Genomic DNA, 18,698 nt, shown 5'->3' with positions numbered 1-18,698 from the left:
GACTGGGGCAACAGGTGCTAACTGATGTTTCTTTTTGGGGATAAACTAATTGCTAGGTTTGTAAGGGCCCCAGGGCCATTACTCTAGTAACCTCCTATGATCTTATGAACCTATGATCCTACTGAACTCCCAGGTTACATGTAGCATGTTGTGTCATGGGGGTATGCATGTGAGATTATGATGTCTGCCCCCATTGTCCCTGGCACACTGTTCTACACATATTCACTTAGGTAACCATGCACATATACAACCATACCTTGGCAAAGTCACATTTCTATGTTGTCACCATGCCACCCTGAGCCGCTGTATTGGCACCAGGTCCCCATGGTGTAGACACACAGACCCCTGAAACAGAAGCAGAAAAAGGTCTGGGGGACAATAGTCAGCAAGCAATACTACCACCAATGCAACATCATGGAACAAAGGTACTTAAACTTTGATGTGTACACATGACACATGCCAGCAGACAGCACCTTACAGGGCATAACACTACTGCACTACAAACTGTCATTAAATGTACTATAGTCACCCTGTGCATTAGACACACATTTGCATTTCCCTGCATCAATGGTATGGATGACCTGGAAGTGGCACAGATAGTATCACATGCACAGGTTGTGGTGTGGGGTTGCCAAAGGCCTAGGATGTGCCACACAGTTGACATCATGTGTGTGTGTGTCTGGAGGGGTGCTGATCAGCTGGGCCATGGAGAGGAGCTGTGTGCATATGTTGGTGACCTACATGTGACAGTGATTTGTCAGTGTGTGTGCATACACAGTCAAGCCATGTGCTAGTCCTACATGAGGGTTTGTTGGACATCTGTGAACCATACATGGCAGAATGTACAATTCACCATCTCTGGCCATGAACACGGGAACGAGCTCTGCCAGGAGTGGCATTGGCACCATCATGCCAAGGGTAAGATGCCTTCCTTCTTGCTGACAGTGACTGGTGTATATGGGTCCGTGTCCCTCACAGGACCACCCTGGACCACATGCCCATGACCTTCCGATTTGTGGTTTGGACAGCACACTCCCTTCTGTAGTGCTGGTGGTACTGCCACTATGGGAGTGTGACTGTGCACAGCCATATGGACTCTCAGCTGATTTTGGTGCTGACCTACATCCAAGTGTCCTATGCCCTACTCTCACCACATGTTCCAGCACAGGCAATGCACGGTCAAGGACTGACACTGTCTCACCCCACCATCTGTCCACTACATCAGCAAAATGATGCATGGTATCACCAATGTTGTGGATGCAGTCTTGTATGTCAGACAGTGATGCATCCATGATCCTGAGCATCCTTCTGGTGTTGCATTCAAAACATGCCTGTGCCTCCATGATGGACCAAAACATGCATTGGGTGACTCGTGATGTGACACTTTTGACAAGTGGTAGATGGGAAGTAGTACTCCTTCGAGCACCCCTGACAATCTGCCTGCGTGGGACCTCACCAGCTATCTGACTATGGCTAGTATCTACAGTCACAGATGCCACAGTTGCCACATTCTCCTCTTCAATGCCACCACCCTCTGACTGTCCAATATCTATGGCTGCAAGGGACTGGGCATGTATAGGCATACGGACTGTGTACTGGGACAGTGGGGGAGAAAGTGGGATGTCAACCCATGGGACAGATTCAGCCCCCAACAACCCCACCAATGCCTCACTATGGTCACCATCACCATCATCGAGTCTGATAAGCCACTGACATCAGGTTGTGAGGTGGACACACTCCAACCCCCACCTTCACCTGTGAGGAGGAAGACAATATGACTACATTAAAACCTGTACTGTTATGTCTGCTGATACACACACACACACACACACACACACACACACACACACACACACACACACACACACACACACACACACATAGGTGAGGTGTCACAACTGCATTATACATACCACACCTTATTACTGATCCCATGCACAACACACAAGCAGACCACAACAGACACAGACAAGACAGGCCCTTAACAACATGAAGTGCAGCTATGTCTGGTTAATGTTGCCAATACTATACACCTCTGAGATAAGCAACATGTCAGTGTATGTGATGGACCTTCACCTAAAACACACTGCACCTGTCTCCACCATACAATTGCCCCCTGAAGAGCAGACTGCATACACCTTTGCAAAAATGCATGCAAATATGTTACAGCTCCTGCAAATATGCTACTGTGATTACCAATTCAATGCACTACAGTGAACCCCTCCACAACTGAACATATAAATATTGTACTGCAGCTGAGCTTAACAATTGTGTCCATGGCAAACTGGCAGCCCTTAACATTCCTAGGGTATATATGAGCCATAACAAAATAGTTTCATACTCACCGACTACAGGATGTTGAACTTTGGCCACACCAGATGTACTTATGGAATTGGGGGGAGAGCTATTGTCAGCAAACACAAATGTGGCATTGGTACAGGATAATATGTGCATATATCAACATGTGCAGTATGAACTGTGATACTGCCCACATTGCTGACATTCTGAGTATGTGTGCACTTGTGTGTTACAAATTGCAGATTAACCTGACATACATGTACAGGTATGCAGAGGCTGCCACTATGACTGATACAGTATTAAAGTGATGAGGACAGGAAACTTACCTTGATGCTCCTCTTCTGTGGAAGCTGTGCCACCCACCTCCACAATGTATGGGGTGATGGATTATTGTGAGCTGGTGGCTGAACCCAGGTTTTCCAGGAACTCCTTTGTAGCCGAGAGTGGTTGTTGTGTTGCAGGTCCTCCACTGGTGCCAGCATGGTCCCTGGCCACACCTGCAGCCCTTTGCTGTGCAGCATTTATCATATATGTGGGCTAGTGTTGGACCTGCTCATAACTTCTTTCCTGTTTCCCTGTGTGACTTACTGATGCAACAAGGTCTGCCCACAGTGCAGCACATTGTTCCCTAATCTGGAGACTCCTCAACAGCAGGATGTCATGATGCAGTCTGAAGCCAACTATAACTTCATTCTCGGCTGCAGAATAAGGTGGGTTCTTCCATCTATACATCAGTCCTGAAAGACAAGAAGAGGGAAACACATCACAACACCACATACATTGCTCTCCATTATGTACAGACCCTGCACATCCCCATTTGCCAGTACTATCCTCTGCTAACTCCCATATTATACCCCGCCATCTATCACCACAGTATATATGTTGCTATCAGCAACATAGTGACAATCCATCATGCGTTTGCCTCCTTATCCTGCTGTTTCCTGCTACTTGCTGCATGTTCTCTAAGGTGTTCAACTGCATCTTTTCTGTTGCACCTATTACTGCTTGTTTAAAGCCTGTCTACAGTGTATGTGGTAGTGTAAGCATACTACATTTGTTTTAAGCACTTGGACTGCAGAGCCACCCATTTGGTTTCCTTAGCCTTACTCCCTCAGATTCTGACAAATATGGCTGGATAATGTCCTACAGTTTCCCCTGCCAGTCTGGTTGATATGGGCATCCTGACACAGTGTAGCAACTGTCTTATGTACACAGACAACCATCTACAAACACCACCAAGGAACACAATTTGTGAAATATGCAATGACATTAGGAACCTACAGTCCATGTTCTCTCCCTCTCGAGCCACATATCTGGCACCGAAATGGTTGTCAACACAATCAGTACACCTCACACACAACTTACACCTACACAACACACACATAATTATGCAGAGGTCCTCAACATAAAAATCCCCAAACAAAGGAGACCTCGAAGGCAAAAACACAGATGAACCCCACAGCCCTCCACACCACATACCATGCATAGCCACACACCTGTATCCCACAGCAACTAAGGCATCACCATAAAGCAAACATATTATAGGTTCACAGGTTCATAGTTAGGTACTAGGCTATCTGCCCAAGGACATTTATAAGCCTAGCCAGAGTGTGTCAGCTTTTGCCGCCGCATTGATTAATTAACTGAGCCTCTGTCAAGAAAAGAGAATGAAGTGATCCCAGGGGTTTATTTTCTGTTACCCATCCACTCATCAAGGTTTCTCTTGAAGAGTGTTAGTGATGGGCTCTGCCTAATGTAGTATTTTGTTCCAAAGCATGGGGAGTCTCTGTGACAGGAATCTATCCCTTCAGCATGTTCTATTTATTGTTGTGGTGAGGTTTAGCTCACTAGAGTGAGTGGCTCGCAATGACTTGGATTTCTTTAGGTGGAGCATGTCCATCAATTCTGAGTTGGACATGGCTTTGTAAGTCAGGCAGAGATTACCTCTGAGTAAGCGATATGCCACTGAGTACAGTCGGATTTTTTCCAGTCGTGCTGCACAGGACATATGTTTGAGGCCAGTAATCCTCCTGGTGAGGTACTTTTGTGGTCTTTCCAGCTGTTGGAAGTGTCTTGTGACGTACATCCCAAATGGGGCATTGTACTCTATGATGTGTCTGATGAGTGACGAGTAGAGGGGCACTTTTTATTTCTAGATGCAAACCCTTTAGTAATTAGATGGGCTACATAGAAGGAGTTCCTAGCTACTTTGGCAATATGATTGTCAAAGGAGAGATTATTATTTACCTGGGTCCCCAGATCTCTTATTACCTCTTCTGTATTAAGGGGGCTGCCACCTATGTGGTAATTCATGGGTGTTTTGTTTTTCCCAAATGGGATGACTATGCATTTTTTGGCATTTAGCTTGAGACCATGACTTTGACACCAGGTGTCCATCTCAGTAAGGCCCTTTTGGAGAATGTCCATGTCAACCAGAGAGTCAATTATGGCTCGCAGTTTGGAGTCATCCATGAACATGGTTAGCCATAGTCCTCCTGTGTTTGCCTGTACCTCTGAGAAGTATATGTTGAACAGTAGGGGTCCCAGGACCGAGCCTTGTGGGACACCACTTGTGACTGGTTTAGAGTCAGACCTGGAGCCTGCTATTCTTATGGTATGAGTTCTGTCTGTAAGCCAATTGGCAACCCATCTCATGACATAGGGTTTTATGTTCAGGCTGGTGAGTTTTTCTATAATTCCCAAGTGGGGAATGGTGTCAAAAGCCTTGACAAGGTCAAGGTAGGCTGTGTGAACCACCTTCCCCTCATCTATGGTCTTGGTGACTGTCTCGAAGAAGTCAACCAGGTTAAGTAGGCATGATCTGCCCTTAACAAAGCCGAACTGGGTCGGGTCAAGTGTTTGGAGGTTCCCAATGTCTTTGTTAATGAGTTCCATGATGATGTGCTCCATAGCCTTGCAGAACAGGCTAGTCAGGCTTTGGGGGCGATAGTTACCAGGGTCAGTTATGGCCCCTCCTTTGTGAAGTGGAATAACTGTTGCTGTGCGCCATTCTATGGGCATGTAGTCTGTGGAGAGGCTGAGGTTGAACAGTGTGTTTAGGTGGGAGATTAGTTTGTTCTGTAGTTCGTGCAAGACGCAGCCTGGGACACCATCTGGCCCCATTGATACTGTGCTTTTGGCTTTTGAAAGGGCTGTTTTCACCTGTGCGTCTGTGATTTCCGGGACACTACACTTTTCTGGTATTAGTCATAGGAGACTCCATTGTGAGACACACAGATGTACCTCTCATCAGGCTGTATATGGAGAATGTCACAGTTACTTTTTTGTCAGGTAACAGAATCTACCATATCACATATGCACTGCTGTCTCTCAACAACAGGTACTGTTATGAGTCTGTCATAGTTTATGTTGGTGTGCCTGACCTGAGATATACCTCCCTGGACTATATGAAGTGAGACATGATTGAACCCACTGATTATGTGTCCCATGCAGGTATGTTTTTAGCCTTAAGCAGCATTCTGCCATCACACAGAATGATGCCACAATACTACCAGGAAATGATTGACCTTAACAACTGGTTTGGTTTCTGGTGCCATTCCAGGAGGATCCAGTACCTGACAGCCTAGAATGATATGATCAATAGACCATGATGCTTTGGCAGAGATAGCCTCCATCTGTCTCACCTGGTCTTCAGGCTTCTGGCAATGGTTCTTGCCATGACCGTATTGCCTTTATTAGGAAAAATGGTGACGTTATCACTACCAATATAAAATTGTCAACAAATCACAAATTGAACGCCATGCTGCAAAATGCTAGGAGTCTAAACATGAATCTGCACTCATTGCAAGCAGTCTTAAAACTGGAAAATGCTGACATCTATGTAGTCACAGTCACATGGTTCAAAGCTGCAGAGAAAACCCCAGCCTTACATGGTCAGCCATTGTATATTACAGTCAGACCCCAAGGTTTGGGCAGTAAAGCCAATGGGCATGGGGTTTCACTATATGTGAAAGACATACACACCTCTAGGCTGGTGAAACTGTAACACACACAGGAGGCACTCCAGATGCAGTTAACCAATGCAAAGACTCCTATTCAGATCATAGCTAGCTACCGGCCCCCACATGTGACCAGGAAGCCCATTCTGCCTACAGGGACCTGTTCAACTCTATCAGGATTCAACTCTGTATTCTGATCCTGGGTGACTTTAACTAGCCAAGCATAGATTGCAACAACTACGCATGCCAGAACACAAATGCCCAGAGATTCATCAAATTTGTCAATGCAAACACCTAAGAACAGCTAGTTGCTACTCCCACATGAAGTGAAGAACTCTTGTAGTCGATATTAAACAACACGGGTAACCACTGCAGCATCCCTACAGTATCATTCTCCGTGGTAAAACCAACCATAAAGCAGGCATGTTTGCAGTCATCATTTCCCACAATACCAATCTAGCTAGTATCAGACATACAAACATCTCCAAAGTTGAATGCAGCCTCCTGAGGGATGGTATAAACAGCTTCACAGCCCCCTCCCCCTCTTTAGGAACTGGCACCAATTTCCACAAATACATAAAAGCACTATATGTGCATTTGTATAGATGCATGGAGTCAGGTATACCTGAAATGACTACATTATCCTCTGCAAGGATAAGTAAATCTTTCTGGTAGACATCTGTAATAAATAGACTCTATAGCAGGAGTGAAATATTGCTGTCCAAGACCAAGAAGGAGCAGTTGCCCAATTTGAATCAATGTCTCCTTAGCCTGAACAAGCAAATAAGAGCACTACTGAAATCTTGCAAAGCAACTCTGAGCTCACATTGGCAACACCCACTACAGACAATCATATCTCCTTCTTCACATATGTCTGCGACCTCAAAGGAAGCACACAGATCTGCTCGGATGTGGTGGTAAAGGGCACGAGATATACAAGTGCTGTAGATATAGCAAACTTGCTGCCTGACAGAGTCAGTGAAAGTGTCACCCCTGTCCTCCCATCAGTACATCAGGACATCCCCAGTACCTGCCCCCTTCTTCTTATATCTAGGGAACAGGTCATCACTGCCATCTCAAAGTCATGGAATACAGCCTCCATGGGAGCCGATCACACTGCAGGATGCATCCTACATAACCTCAGTCATGAACCTGCAGCACCATTAGCCACTGTATTCAACCAAATCCTGATTACCGCCTTTGTCCCAGGCGAGTGGAGGACACCCACTGTCATCCCTTTACACTAAGGTGGAGTGTCCACCAATCTGGCACATTATAGATCCATCGGCCTAACTAGTCTGATCTACAAGGCCATAGATTATCATGAATCTCATTAACAAGGACATTGTTGACCTCCACACACTTGATCACACACAGTTTGGCTTTGTCAAGGGGGAATCATGTCTGTTATATTTGGCTGACTTCTTTGACACAGTCTCCAAAGCCATGGATGAGGGGTGACAGTGCACACTACCTAACTTGAACTGGCCAAAGACTGACAGTATTCCCCACTTGGCCATAATAGATATATGCTCTCAACTAGGCATCAATCCATATGTTACCAGATGGGTAGCACACTGGTGTACTGACAGAACCCAACTAGTCATTATAGGGGAAGCCACCTCAAGCGGTAGACCCATAACTAGTGATGTAACCCTGTGTTCTGTCTTGGGGCCTCTGTTATGTGTGATTTACTCTTCTGAGGTGCAGGGTACAACTAGTGGGCTAGGACCGACCATATTTGCAGAAGACTGTATGCTGAGTGTTTTCACCAAATCCCTTAGTGATGTGGACATCCGCCAAGAGAGTCTCACACAGACACATGACTGGTGCCAGACACATGGCCTCAGGCTGCATACCACAAAATGCAGCATCATCCCCTTTGGGAAGAGTGACATTCCCCACAAATTATCAGAATACTAACAATGTCCTAAGAATGCAATCAGTCATGAGGGATTTGGGCACACAGTTTGATGGAACCATAACATTTGACCACCATGTTGCTTCCATTGTAAGGAAAGCCTTCTAAATGGCTCACCTCATATGCAAGGGTATCTCATCCAGGGACATGAGGGTCATAACATCCCTGTGTTCCTCCCTAATAAGGCCCATTATTGAGTATAATGCCCCTTTCATTATATACCTCGCAAAGCACATGCAGCAGCTGGGAAGACCACAGAGGTTCCTCACCAGGAAATACCATGGCCTCAAACATCTGCCATACACAGGCTAAAAGCTCTATCCCTCTACCCAGTTTCATACAGACTCCTCAGAGGTGATCTCTATCTGGCATACAAGGCAATCACAGACTCCACCCTGATGGGACTGCTGCACATCCACAAGTCAAGCTTCACTCAAATAACCTGCACATGTGCCCTCAACCTGGTCTGTGACATCAACAGGACTTGTTGGCAGGCCATATGTGTGTCCCAGACACTCACCCAGCTGTTGAATGGACACCCTGTCCACATTAGGCAGAGTGCCTCTTTACCTCTTTTTAAACCAAACCTGGATAACTGGATGGTAAACAGGACATAAACCCTTGGGATACCACCTGTGTCCCTGTTGGACTGGGGCATTGGGTGCTGATGTGCATAAACATGGGCTAAACTCTGGGCTAGGCATATAAGGGCCTCAGGCCCAATACCCTAGTAACCACCTATGATCCTAAGTATACCCGTTATGGGCCTGTGTGCTGTGACAGGCTGTGTTGTTATGTCTCCACAACCATCACTGTCATCTACTGTGGTGTGTCCCCTATGGGTGACGTCCCAGTACCATGTCATACAGCCACCATCTGACAAATAGGTGAGTGGTACTACAAGTGTATGGGGACAGTCCAGCAACATCTGTGTGACCCAATGACAGACTGCACTGCAAATGTGCTGTAGGGATTCCTCCCTATAGGTGTCCAATATTCGCAGTACACAAATGTTTGCAGAATGTGTACATGTGCCTGATATATGTGGACCCTCTGCAAAACAAATCTGGATGTCTGTCAGACAGTTGGACAATACTTAATGGTTGTTCCCAGACTGTGGGGAATCTGGCTGTCACATGCCAGACCCCTCAGAAAACAGTTATGGTACATTAATATTTGGTACTGTATTCATTCCCTCACATTGTATGCTTGATATGTACACTCTGTTTCTGAGGCCAGACCTGTGTCCCCCCACTACTACTGGCTATAACCTGCTGTTCTGCTGTAGGGGGTCAGCAGGTATGCTAGCCATAACTCTCAAGTGATGAGATACACTGGTGAAATACACAGTGACCTAGCCAGAGTACATCAGGAACAGTCAGGGACACCTGGACAATGTTTGAACTATGCCTGTGTGACATTCACAGATTGGGAGGAGCTGACTGACAGTACATCATGTGATATGCCAGCTGCATCCACCAGTACTTACTGTCATTATTGTATAAAACACACTCCAATAGCATTCTTACATGAGCCAACCATTGTTGCTAGGACTCAAAGTGCCAGAGCTGTGATCTATGTCACAGCAGATAGAGTCAAAACAGAAGCCTGTAGGTGCTAGACAGCTGACTAACAGCAACATGTCATTCTAAGATATGTACTACAGCCTTACTGTTGTAATCCCTATTTCCCATAACTGCATCCTCCCATCTACATCCCATTATTACGTGGGGGAGTTCTACTGCATACCTGGTATAGTACTGTAGTCCTCTATGTGCAGAAATCATGTAGTATAATGCTTATGCTATCGTAGTCTGTCTTCATAAAGAATGTCATAGACCTGTTTACCATAGACAGCAGCTTGCCTTTTGTAGGTAATGCTCATGAACAGATGATTGCCTGTGCACCAGTCTGTGAATCACACTTGCTAAGTGCATCCAGAACTGCTGGGTTGCATTTTCATTAGCCAATGGCATGGCACCACAGTGATATATTTAAGGACTTCATGTAGCCCTTGGCCCTTTTCCTGTCCTATGAGATGGACATTATCTAGGTGTGGGGAGTACAGCATCACAGAGGTTAGGTAAAAATACTGTTCACTGTCCAGATTTATGTGGTATATCCACAGGGATGCATACTATGTTTGGCCTTTGTAAACAGGCTTTCTGATTATGTGGCAGTTTACTGTTTAACAATGTGGGTTTAGGTCAGTAAGGGTAAAGACAGATGTGAGTGCCATACTTCATTTGCATCAGAATATGCATGCTGCTGTAGTAGCTGCTGGTCTATCAGCTGTGTATGTTTGTAGGAGAATACTGTGATGTATGTCCCTGTCACTTGACCATTCCTCCCACCCCTTTATGTATGGGTGTTGTGTGGATCCCGTGTTCTAGGTGGTTGGGAGGTATGGTAGGTCTGTAGCAGGTAGCCGAACATACTGTTGCATTTGTTGCAGGCTGCAGCTGCTGCATTCTGCCCAGGAGTCATACTGAAGATTGTGAACACATTGGGGGACAGCAAGCTGTATATGTCAGTGAGGGAGCAGTGTCAGCTCTGTTGTCACAGCATAGTCAGGGTGAGGGTACCCATAACAGTCCAGGAGAAGTATGTACCTCAGGTACATATGTTATGTAATCGTGCCATCCAGAGAGTGGTAGGTGACATTTAGGATGCCTATACATATTTGTGAAGTATGTCCCAACCTACAGGCCTTTTATGTACTAATATAGGTGGCAGTGACTGCAGCAGCACCTACCAGTTTTACTTAAAATTGCACAGCTCAGACATTTATTTGTTGTTTTGACATGCAACATACTGGAATAGAAGCCAGGACTGTGGGTGGCAAAACGTACAGCATGCTAGGAATGATTGCAGTAGCAACAACCAGTTTTGTTTAAAATTGCAGGGCTCGGTCAGTTATTTGTTGTATTGACAAACATGTACTTTTTGTGCAACAGAGTGGAATGGAAGCCAGAACTGTGGGTGGCAAAATGTAAAGCATACTAGGAATGTAACAGATTGAGCTAATGAGATAGTACTATAGCAGGTGTATTTGGAGACATATGTGCATTCGCATGAACATGTGTGTTCAGATGAGTATTACTTGTGACACTGAACTGTCTGTCATGATTTTCTAATCTCAATCTGCACTGACTTGCCAGTCCTTCAGCACACAGAATAGTTTTTGTGACAACCGTGCCAAAAGTAGGTGGCACATCCTAGGCCTCACGTATATAAATCAACATTTATTTGGCTGTGTAATGGTTTGGTGTCGGCATCACAGTCCCAAGAAAGCTGTCATTTTTCCCATTATATGCGCAAGCAGTGTGCCACTGGCAATCAGGATATGTTTATGGAAACCCCAAGCATACTTTCGAGCTGAGTGGTCTAGTGAGCTAATGCACTATGCTGTACTTGACAGAGTCCTGGGTTAGAGACCTGGCAGGGGTGATTATTTTGCTGATGTGCATAACAGTGTCAGAAACATATAAGGTGATTAAAGCACTTTTAAGCAGTTATAAGTGGGTTTAAGCAGGTTTGTGTGGCTTGCTGTGTTAATTCCAAAAAAAGAAAAGAAAAAAGGGGTGATAGGAAAGTGGTGAAATGGGGCAAGCAGGGGGAAAAACAACGTGAAAACCTGGTAGGGATGTGCAGGACATGTTTAGAAAAGGACTATAGCTCTCCATTTCTTATACAGCAACAGCTGTGCAGGTTGTAAAGAATTTGAAATTTGGAGCTTAATATCCCAGAGAGAGAGGTGTGGATGACATAACTGTGTTGATTAATTGCTGTAATGATTGATTGTGGGCAGTGTACATGTGGGTGAAATGGAGAGCTATGTATGGGACAATATTTTTTTTGTGGGACAGATGCCCATTTTTTTAAGGTGAGAGTGGAATGGTGGGGAAGGGTTATAGGCACTTGTGGGGAGGTAATTTTGGTAGGAGAGGTGGCATTTGCAAGCAGACAAGACAGCAGATAGGGGCAATGTATAATGTGTGAGGGTGAAAACACCTTGGACGGGGAGGGTGTTGTGAAATCGGAGAGCCATGTGCCCCCAGATGGCAGCAATGAGACTGAGCTCCCCAGCCATGGGCAGTCAGCACTACTCCTTCTCTGCCCTGAAGTTGGCTGTGCTGGGCACCAGGGCCAATCTGCCCCTCCAGTTTGGCCAGTCTGTCCACAATCTGGCACAAGTGATCATCAAACCCACAGTGCATAACCTTGCGCACCATCCCTGGTAGCTGTCACTGGGTGACAACCCCCTCTCCTCGCCTGGTCTCGGGGGGAGCAGGCCCATCTCCTGAGGCGGTTCAACCTGTAGGTGGTGCAGGACTGATGGAGGGTGGAGCACCAGGTTGGCTCCCGGTGCCATGGCTGGTTAAGGTAGGGTAGGTGGATCCACAGGAACCAGCCTACCAGTTGAGCTATGGTGCTGAGGATTTTTCAAAGTGTATAGGTTAGTAATGAACAGAACATTTAAACATTAGTTATAACAGCATGGCAGGTTGTTGCAAATAACTCAGTAATATAACATTGCATAGCATATAGAACACAACTCACAAAGAGGATTACTGGCCTCAAACAGATGCCCTACACTGACTGTCTCAAATAACTCCAGCTTTACTCCATAGCATGTCACCTACTCTGAGGTGATCTCTGCCTAACATATAAAGCTATGTCAAACCCAGAGCTGTTGGACATGCTACACCTAAAGAAATACCAATCCCTCTGAGCTACACCTTTTAGGGACCTAAACCTTGTCACCACAATAAACAGGACATGCTGGAGGGATAGATTCCTGTCCCAGAGATTTTCCATACTCTAGAAGAAGCTACCCATCTATGTCAAGCAATGTTCCTCATTAGCACTCTTCAAGAAAAATCTTGATAAGTGGATGGGAAATAGGAAATAGACCTCAGGAATCACTTTTGGTGGCTCTGCTTGATAGGGGCACAGGAAAATAACTTTCTTGGGTGGCGTAAGCCAGAAAACCTTGTTGGCTAGGCTTACTTAGGCCCTTGGGCCGATAGCCTAGTACCTACCTATGAACCTATGAACAACAATAAATGTGTTGCAGATAAGGGGTGGGGGTGTGAGAAAAGACATTCCATTAATACCAGTATAGGCTATATTGTTTGCAACAGTACTCTAACATACTGTACAGGTCTTCCCTTACTTTATATATACAAATGCCCTATAGCTTCTGTAGCACCTACATACCTCTCAAACTATCCACATAGGACAGTATGGGCCAACCTTTATCATCTGCAGGTACACAACTAAAGGAGACTATTACATGTCTGAGGGACATATATGACTATAAACCAAAAGAAGTCAATAAATCACGAATAAGCCAAAAGTGCAAACACGAAGGACTTCCTCCATGGCTGGAACAGTAAAACACCAAGAAATCTCCTTTTAAGCATGAGTATAAAGATCACTGTTGCAAAAAATATATCCCTTTATTCGCACACAAAGGGTTTCATCCCGCAAATAATGGAACTTCATCAGATAAAACAATTCATTACTGAACATCCTTTTAAAAATCTTTTAACCAATGAATATACAAAATCAGCACACACCTACATGAAATATCCAATGAAATTCATGACTTAATTGAATGTCATAGGCTGTGATTAAGCATCCCCCATCCAATCCACTTTCATTATAATTCGACCAATCAAAACACTTATTTTCACACAACCAAATCATTTTATCCAATGGAATTACATAAATCTAAATGATCAAGAAACAAAAAAACCCACACATATTTCATATTTTAAAAAACAATTAATTCATACAATAATAAAAATTCAGACTTAAATATCAACATTAACAATCATCATTCAACTAGTCTTAAAATCTTTCATAAATACTAAGTGTAATTATGTGCATTAATGACGCTAATCTTTGTTGAACAAACTTTTACTTACACATTCAGAATGACAGCTCAGACGCCAACAATATGTTATTATAACAAAAAGACAAAGGCACTTACATCATCTAATGGCCGTAATATCATTTGATCAATAAGCCACATCTAATACGGCTGAAGTATCAATGTGCCTAAAAAAACAAACGGACTTGTTGACAATATTGGGCATGAATTTATATGCCTATAGATAAATATAACTACAAGTTCACATTTCCTAAACATAGGCTAATACTAGTCTTTTATAGACAAGCTTTTAGCTGCACATCCAGAATGATGGCTCAAAGGCCAACAATATATTATTGTTGCACAAAAACACAAGTGCACCTATATCATGTAATGTTGGTCAATAACCCACATCTAATTCATATTAATGTACCTAAAAAAATCGCCAAACGGGCTTGTTAAAAACATTGGGCTTAGATCTATTAAGTTATAAATTCACATTTCCTATAACAAGTTAATAACTGAAAAATCTAAATTTATATAATATATAATTATTGATAGAACTGATAATAAAGGATTATGGCCAATTACATATCATATAGTGATATAATCACCAATGACCTTACTCTAAAACGAATAACGCACTATCCAATCCTGATATAAATTATTTCCTTTAAACCAATAAAGTTGAAAACCAATCAGAGAATGAAGTTAACACTGACAGCCAATCGCTGTCAATAACCAATACAAGGCAAAATTAAAATTAATAACCAATCGCTATCGAACACGAATGAATATTAAATGGGAAAAAGGATGGTACACCCATTCTTAACCATAGCATCAGATTGGTTAATAGTACACCAATAAAATCACATATTGTGATTTAGATGCCAATACCCTTGAAGTAAACACAAAACATAACAAATATAAAGTAAAGATGCTATTTTACCACTAAACACCCAAATCATCTCATCAGACTTCAAAAGAACACAACTCAATCACAAATACAATTCAAATATAATCAATAATCACAATAAAAAACAAAAAACAACAATCAAGCTCGACAGCCAGACGGTGTCAGGGTATAAACACTTATTACATAATAAATAGACATTTTTTATTATTGTATGAATTAATTGTTTTTTAAAATATGAAATATGTGTGGGTTTTTTTGTTTCTTGTTCATTATGAAGTAACCAATAAAAATTTTTTTTAAAAAAAAAGTGTTTTACATTTAAAAAATATTATGGGGGGCTTAAAAGCCAACATTCAAAATAAATTTTAAATTTTTTATCAATATTTATTTTTAAAAAAAAAACAAATAAGTTTTTTGAAAGCCATTAGGGATAAACCTTTTTCAATAAAGGGGAAATTTTTAATTATTTTATATATGTTAAAGGGGAAATTTTTGGGTTTTGTTTCCAATAAGGAATTTATGTTATTCATTGGGGGGTAATGATTAATTTGTGGATAGTGTTGATTGTTTAAATAAATAAGTGGATTTGTATGGGAATTTTCCTATCACAGCCTATTTACATTCAATTAAGTCAGTTTCCCCAAAAAAATTCATTTAAAATTTGCCTTTTTTTTTGTAATTCTTGGGAAAATTTTAAAAAAATTTTTATAAAAATTGTTTATCCCCGGGTTTTAACCAAATTTTTGAAAAAGAAACCCTGTGATAAAGGTATATTTTGCACTGTGATTTTAACTTCTGGTTAAAAAGATTCTTGGTGTTTAAAAATGGGGCCAGCCAAGAAAAGTCATATAAGAAAAATTTTTGCAAAAAATGGGGACAAAAATGGGTCAGGTGTAAAAAATTTGACCTTGGGGGGGTAGTGTGATGTGTCAAATATTAGGTGGGTTGGTTAACCCAAAAAGGGGCAAGGAATTTGGCACAGTATTACAGTTTTTTCTTTTGACAAATAAGACAGGAATGCAATACAAATATTTAACAACAACCTGAAAGCAATATACATTTTTTCCTTTATTACTGTTTTGGGAAAAATATCTTTTTAACAAATACCTAATTTGGCCCCTTTTTTAAATTATCATTTGTTATTTTTCTTGTTTTTCCAAAGTTGTTTGACAAAAAGAAAATACACCATTTAACAAACAGCTTTTTTTTTGGGGGGGGTATGAATGATTTTTATATTCTAAGTCTTTATTATGAAGGTTCCTTAAGAGGTTTTAAGAGTGTAATTACAAAAAAATGCATTTTTTACCAAAATTTTTTAAAAAAAATTTTTTTAAATTAAAGCATGAAAAAGAATTTTAAAGGTTTATGACAGAATGTAAGGTTAACTTTTCATCCCTCATGAAAAACATTTTAAAAAAATTACCTATGGGTAAATTTTTTTTTGTTTAAGACATAAAATTTAGGTTTGTACTACCCATCAGGTGCAATTTGGCCCAATTGCAGGGGTTCAGATTCAAATTTCCCTTAACTTGGGGGCAACCAAGCATACCTGATCAAATTCATATAGTTTTTAAAACAATTAACAAACACAAACTTTTAAAAATTGCAAACATTTGGTCCTTAAAGGGTTCCCTTTTATGCCAAATATCATAATTGGGATTACCCTTTAAGGGGACCCGTCACTTAATTTAGCCCGAACACTCTTTATACTAACCCCCTTCGGCCCTAGGAATTCTTGTTTTTTACAAGGAATAAAAGATATACCAAGCCCAATCACCTTGAACCCAACCCCCCCAACTCCCCCTTTGTTTTACATTTAAAACCCAAAAATTTGGTTATTCTACCGTTTTTTAAAAAAGGGTTTTCCCCCCTTTTGCCCGGTTTTTAAAAATTTTCGCTTTTATTCACCCCCAAAATCCCCTAGCCCCTGAAATCTTAAAAAAATTAAAAACTTATTCCAAAAATTATTAATGATTTAAAATTTTAATTTCCTTTACAAATTATAAATTTTGCCTTCATTCCCTTTAAAAGAACTTACTGGCTTACAAAATTATTTCAGTCAGGTTTTTTATACATTTCCCTTGATAATTCAAAATAATAAAAAATACTTCATAAAATTTTGTACTCTTTCCTGGGGTTTATATTCCTTTAAGATTTTCAAATAATCTTAATAACCTCTGGTTTTTTAAAAAAACAATCCAGCTTAATAGTTTCTCTAAAGTGTTTTTTTAAAAAATATTAAAAACCTGTCTTTTTCACAAAAAATTTTATGGATTTAAAAAATCTAAATTTTTTTACAAAAAAATTGTAAGGGGCATTCAAAACGAAAAATTTGGTCATAGCCAGAAATCTTTTATTTTTAAAATCTCCCCTAGGTTTTTAAAAATGCCACCTGGCCCCCCAAAAACCGTAGCATGTTAAATTTCACCAACAAATTAATCCTCCATTTTATTTTACCCCTGGTATGCCTTTCAAAGGGCCGGTTTTCTACAAAAAAAAAAAACATTTTTTTTATACAGTGCCTCACAAAATGGGACTTTTACATCAATTTGATATTCCTGCACTGTAAACCCCCCATTCTGCTGTTTCCTCCCCTGTTTTGCCCCTTTAAATAAGGTGCACTGCCATGGCCTAAAATGGCCATGGACCCCACTTTTCCCCTATTTCCCACAGGTTTTATTTAAAACCCCAAAAAAGGCTTGTGGTGGTTGTGGTGGGTGTTGGGTTGTTGGTGTTGTGTTGTGTGTTGCTGTAATTAGTTTTGGGTGCTGGTGGCTTTTGGGTTTTGTTTTTTTAGAACTTAGTTGGGTGCAGAGAGGTTTCCCAAAAACCCTTTTTTTATTGGGGGTTTTTTTGTTTTTTTTTTGTGTGTTTTTGGGTTTTTTTTTGTTTTGCCTTTTTGCTTTTACCTTTTTTTGTGTTTTTTGTTTGTGTTTTTGTGTATTTGAAAATTTTTTTATTTAACCTTTTTTGTGAATCACAAAAATATCCCGGAATTTAAAATTTTTTTTTCAGAAAAAAGGGGGATTTACAAAAAACTATTAATGATTTTATAGGGGTGCCCCTAACATTTCTATAGCCAAGTTAATCGTTTTATTTATATAAAAATATAAGTTTAAGGGCAAAGCCCACACAAAGCTGGTATGTTAAAATTACATTTAAAATTTAAAGGAAAACCAAAAGTTAAAAATTTTTAAATTCTTTTCCCTTGTAGTTGGGGAAAAAATTCAATAAAAAAAAAAATTTAAACCAAAAATTTAAAAATTTAGTGGATTTCAAAATGAAAATCTTTTGGCCCTTTACAAAATTTTCAAAAAAAAGGGTTTTGTATTTCCGAAGTACACACAAATTGAATCTGGGAAACAGCCCAAATAAATTTGTCATAATACCAGGCCTGGAAAAAAGTTTTAATTTTGGCTGGACCTTTTAAGGGAGGCTTTTAATATTTTAAAGGGATTTTTTTATTAAAAAAAGTTCTTTTGTTTTGGTGGTTTGGGGTGGTTTGGTTTTGGGGGCTGTAATGGAGGGGGTTGTTGTGGGCAATATCCGTTGCTGGAAGTGACAGCAATGCATATAATGCCATATACTTGCAGAACATACTTGGAACTAGCAGTCAGTGTTTTCTTTATCTTTTTTTTATTTTGCTTTTGTTTACCAGCTTTGTCTGAATGGATTTAATCAATTTTTTTTATTGGAGACCTGGGGAGAAAAGCTCCAACATAT

The sequence above is a fragment of the Protopterus annectens genome, chromosome 5.part0 (assembly GCF_019279795.1).
Source record: "Protopterus annectens isolate FY-2018-M chromosome 5.part0, PAN1.0, whole genome shotgun sequence".
Classification (NCBI taxonomy): Eukaryota; Metazoa; Chordata; order Ceratodontiformes; family Protopteridae; genus Protopterus; species Protopterus annectens.
Note: the sequence above shows the minus strand (reverse complement) of the source record.